Source organism: Manihot esculenta, chromosome 17 (assembly GCF_001659605.2).
Source record: "Manihot esculenta cultivar AM560-2 chromosome 17, M.esculenta_v8, whole genome shotgun sequence".
Classification (NCBI taxonomy): domain Eukaryota; kingdom Viridiplantae; phylum Streptophyta; class Magnoliopsida; order Malpighiales; family Euphorbiaceae; genus Manihot; species Manihot esculenta.
In genome coordinates this window covers 28216195-28222194 of record NC_035177.2, presented here as the reverse complement: position 1 = coordinate 28222194, position 6000 = coordinate 28216195, and positions in this window count along the sequence as shown.

The window sequence follows — 6000 nt, the reverse complement described above, 5'->3', positions numbered from 1 at the left end:
ATGCTTAAAAATTTAGTTACTTTAAAACATAGTTCAGTTCTACTCACCTCTAGCTGACTCTGGAACAGCTAACTCACTGCTGGCCTCCTTGGTTCCTCGGGTCCTATCCTATACAGGTGGACTCAAATGAGGGACCGAACCAACTCTAACATGACACTAAACATCTCCCCAAAAACCCCCTAAAATATCATAAAACATGCATAGAAAATAAGCAAAGTAAGGCTGGACAGAGGACTTTCGGCGGCAGGTTCGGCGGCCGAAAACCCCTACAGATCCGAAAGTCAGGCACTTTCGGGGGCAGGTTCGGCGACCGAAGGCCTTCACAGATCCGAAAGTCACTAACCTTCGGGGGCCCCCACAGATCCAAAAGTCCATCTTTCGGGGGCGAGTTTAGGCGGCCAAAGCTGCCTCCCCTAGCAGGTTCGGAGGCCGATCCTTGCTTCGGCGGCCGAACTTGGGTCTTCCTGGGTGACAGAACCCGATTCTGCCACCATGCCCAAGCCACTAAAACTCACCAAAACATACATCCAACTATTCTAAAATATGCATACACATTTCAACATGCATAAGGGGTATAAAACTAGTCTAAACCCCAACAAACAACACATAAACATCACATTAAGCATAAAGCTAACATAAACCCTAACATAATATCCTACTAAAAAACATGCATTATATACCCTTAACCCCTTTTAAAACTTACTTAAAACATAAGAATAGATGAGGATCTACACTTACCTCTTGAAGATTGAGAGTAGATGTGATCCGAACTCGGAGATGAGGAGAAAATGGTCTCCGAAGGTCTCCAAGCTTAAAAAATTTGATTTAAGCTTAAAAACTTCAAAACAAAGCAAAAACTTATAAAAAATCTTGAAGGAAAATATAAAATCAACCATGGAAGGGCAGAACCTCACCTATACCTGAAAATGGAGAGAGAAAACTCGCCTATTTTCGGATAGGGAGCCTTTTATAGGTGGCTGGTCAGACCACCTTCGAGGGGCAAAGGAGCTTCCGCAACCGCACCATGTTCGGCGGCCGAACATGAGGTTATTGTGAGTGATTTCAATTAGGGTTTGTGTTATGGGATGGAAAATGTTACAATGCCTTAAATAATTATATATCTCATTCTAATAAAAATGAATTTATATTTTCTTCTTTTATTATATATATATATATATATATATATATATCTGTGCGATTGCTGCATATTTTTATTTTTTTATATTAATATAAATAATAAATAAAAATTTTCTTAAAAATTATTTTTATTCTTAAAAAATATTTTTCATAATAAATATTTTTAAAAATTTTATTCTTTATAAACAAAGGCTACATCCTCTAAATTATGATATATATCAGTGTGCCTTGATAAGATGATAGTCTTTTAATTTTACGTATCATACTTAATTATTTTTCAATACATCTTGATAAACTTAAAATTGATTGAAAATTCTAGGAAAATTAGATTTGATCAATATTAATGATCATTGTTTGAAATAGAAAAAACGACCGGCGAAGAGATTTCTGAATATAAATATCATAATTTATGTCGATAAGTTTTCATGAGTATTTTTCATTCTATATTAAATTTTAAGTTGTTAGAGCTCGCTTTGAATTTTTAATTTTTTATAATAAAAAATTAAAGAAGTAGATTTAAATCAAGTCGAATCAACATCAATCGGACATTAAAAATTTAGATAGATGTTAATAAAGGAAGCGTAATCATTAAAAAAAACACAAACATAGTTTTAAGATTTAATACATTGTAGATATAAGTTCACACACAAATATGTTTGTCATTGGTGCTTCATTATAGAGCACTTATTTATTTATTATGCAAATCTTATATTAAAGCATAATATGTTCATGATCATTTCTTCGGACATTTCACGAGATGAGCAGAAACATCCTTACTAAATTGGACAATAAACTCTAGCAAGGAGTAAGGATCTTGTATATTCTCATGGATCTTCTCATATTCTAAGGTCCAACGCACCACACTGCCCTCTCCTTTAGGCGTAGCTTGAACAGTAAACTTAAAACTCTTATATTCCTTCATCAGATCTCCTTCGATCATTTTGAAGACGGTTAACAAATTCACATCATCTATGGTTTCAATTACTTGCTTAGCCACTTTAGCAGACCCATCTTGTAACAGCCCGGAAACCGAACTGCCACCGGCACTAGGATCCAGATCGACTTAAGGTCGCCGGGACCCGTAGTAAGCCTGCTATCCTGTCTGTAGACCTGTGAAATCCCACACATGATCATACATTTCTGGAAAAACATAAAACTTTTCTTCATTTCCAAGGCTTAACCTGTGCATGCACTCTCTCTGTGCTCTACTAATCCCTACTAGAGCTCCTCATGGCTCTAGGCGGATCAAACTCATAATGTTAAGCCTGGTTTTGCTCATAAGCATACAAGAATAAAGAAACATACATAAACTGATCATGTGTCTCCACAAAAGGATTACAAGGCTTATAAATCAAGCACTATGCTAGCCACTGTACATATACACTATCTCTATACAGTTACATGTCCACACTAGCTATTACAATACTCTGTACTCTTCCTGTACCCTGCTGAGTTCTCTCTGACCTCTGAACCTGCACAACTGGAGTTAGGGGAGAGGGATGAGCTACTATAGCCCAGTGAGTAGAATAGTAATAAAAACACAGGTGATAAAACATGCTCTCATGGAATGCAACACATAATCACATCACCTCGGCCGGACGGATCAAAACTCCCTCTATCTCATCTGGGGTACCGGAGTACCATGTGCCTGGTCCCCGTAGGGCTGTTCCAGGTCTTTCCTCTGAGGGCTAATGAATCCTCACGAAGTCCGTGCCGTCTCACATAAGCAATGTACAAGGAGCAGTGCCAAGTACAAGGATAAATGCAATGCATCATCTTTGTGTACACTAATGCACTCACCCTATAGCATATTCATGATGCATGAAGCATGATAAAATATTCAGTTCTCATATTAAAACATTAAGTTAAATTCCACTCACCTGTAGTTATCTCTGAACTGACTCTGCAGGTTCTGACACTGGACTCACTGCTGACTTCCCTGATTCCTCTGGTCCGTACCTACACAGGTGGACTCAAATGAGGGACCAAACTCACTCAAGAACATCTCTAAGAAACTCCCCAAAACCCCTCTAACCAATCCTAAAACCAATACATAAACATGCAAAAGAAAGCTGGACAGGGCACTTTCGGCGGCAGGTTCGGCGGCCGAAACCCCACTCCAGAGACGAAACTCATGCATGTTCGGCGGCACCTTCGGCGGCCGAAGGTCTCGTCCAGAGACGAAACTCACACACTTTTGGCGGCCTAACTCCCTCTTTCGGCGGTCGAAAGTCTCTGTCTACACCGAAGCCTAGCTTTCGGGGGCAACCTTTGGCAGCCGAACTGCCTCCACAAGGGGTTCGGCGGCCGAACCTGGTTTTGCCCGAAGGACAGAACCCTGCTCTGTTTCATGCAAACTTTGCCCAAAAACCTACAAACCTGCATAGCAACTACTCCCAACTAGCATATACACATAGATATGCACAAAGGGGTCTAAACCTAGCCTAAAACCCCAAACAAACATAGCACATAACACTTAAACATGTGTGAACACCACAAATCACCAAAAACCTCACCTAAACCTAAACATGCATACTACCCATACAAACTTCATAAAACCTTTCAAAATCATCAAAGAAGCTCAGGATCTTCACTTACCTCTTACACAACTTGAGGATGAAGGATCCTAACGTGGAGATATGAAGAAAAGCTCTTCCAAAGCTCCAAGCTTCAAAACTTGGTTCTTTTGCTCAAAACCTTCACAAGTCACCAAAACTCTTAAAACTCTTGAAAGATTTGATGAAAATCATGGAAAACATGAAAGTCAACGTGGAGAGGCTGAAACTCACCTCTGGCTGCAAGTGGAGGAGAAAATACCCTCCTCTCACCGACCTTTGGCCCTTTTATAGGTGGCTGGCCAGACCACCTTCGGCAGCCGAACGTGAAGCCGCAACCATGCAATGTTCGGCGGCCGAAAGTGACCTTCGGCGGCCGAACCTTTGCATTTCTCCCTTGTTGCTTTTCTTTCAAAACTCAAGTCTTGTAACACTTCAAAACATGAAAACAAGTGAAAATACCTTGGAAAACATATGCATTACCCTTCTCGAGGGTTCCGACACCCGAGATTCCACCGGACGACAGGAATGCCGATGCCGGACTCGAGCCGAGTATTACATTCTCCCCCCCTTAAGAACATTCGTCCCCGAATGTCACTAACACCACATAAACACATAGAAAAGGGGAAAAACTAACCTTAAAACAGATATGGGTATTGCTGGAGCATGGACTCCCGAGTCTCCCAAGTGCACTCTTCTAGGTTGTGGTGGTTCCACAGAACTTTCACCATTGGTATCTCCTTGTTTCTCAGCTTTCTGATCTGGGTGTCAAGGATCCGCACTGGCTGCTCTACATAGGTGAGATCACTTAAGATTTCCACCTCAGGTTCAAGAAGAACCTTCTCTGGATCTGACACAAACTTTCTCAACATAGAAACATGGAATACCGGGTGAATTCTTTCCATCGAAGCCGGTAAATCTAGCTTATATGACACAGGCCCGATCTTCTGCAAGATCTCAAAGGGACCAATGTACCGTGGGGCTAGTTTACCTTTCTTTCCAAACCGAACCACTCCCTTCATCGGAGACACCTTGAGCAATACCATATCCCCCTCCTGGAACTCTATCTGCTTTCTACGGATGTCTGCATAGCTTTTCTGTCTGCTTACAGCTGTTCTAATCCTCTCTCTGATGATAGGCACTAACTTGCTGGTTATCTCAACTAACTCTGGCCCTGCAAGAGTTTTCTCTCCTACCTCTTCCCAGCAAACAGGTGTTCGGCACTTCCTCCCATACAGAGCTTCATAAGGAGCCATCCCTATGCTAGCATGATGGCTGTTGTTGTAGGCAAACTCCACCAGAGGTAGATGCTGCCTCCAAGAACCGCCAAAGTCTAACACACACATTCTCAGCATATCTTCAATGGTCTGGATGGTCCTCTCTGACTGACCGTCTGTCTGTGGATGGAAAGCAGTGCTGAAATCCAACCTTGTGCCCATTTCATTCTGTAGACTCCGCCAAAACCTGGAGGTGAACTGAGGTCCTCGATCTGATACTATCGACACTGGAACTCCATGCAACCTTACTATCTCGTCTACATACACCTGCGCCAACTTGTCCACAGAGTAGTTACTCCTGACTGGAATGAAGTGAGCAGATTTAGTGAGTCTATCCACAATCACCCATATGGAGTCTAGTTTGTTAGACGTCGCCGGTAACCCCACTACAAAATCCATCGCTATGTTCTCCCATTTCCATTCTGGAATCGGCAGTGGGTTAAGCGTTCCAGCCGGCTTCTGGTGCTCTAGCTTCACCCTTTGACATGTCTCGCAAGCTGACACGAACTGTGCCACTTCTCTCTTCATTGCTGGCCACCAATACACCCTTCTCAGATCTTGATACATCTTGGTGGCTCCCGGGTGAATGCTATACCGCGTATTATGAGCTTCCCTCATAATGTCTGCCTTCAAACTGCTATCATCTGGTACACATAACCTCTTACCGTGCCGAAGAATCCCCTCACTGTCAAATCTGAACTCTGCACTGTTGCCAGACTGAACAGTCCTGGCAATCTTCACTAACTCGGGGTCTTCGTGCTATTTCAGAGCCACTTGCTCTAGAAACACTGGTGTCACTCTCATCTGTGCGATCAAAGCACCTGTACCAGATAACTGCAACTGTAACCCTTCTTCCACGAGCTTGTAGAAATCCTTCACCACCGGTCTTCTCTCTACTGCAATGTGGGATAAACTGCCAAGTGACTTTCGGCTTAAGGCGTCAGCTACAACATTCGCCTTGCCCGGATGATACTGGATCTTACAATCATAATCACTGAGCAATTCTACCCACCGTCTCTGCCTCAAGTTTA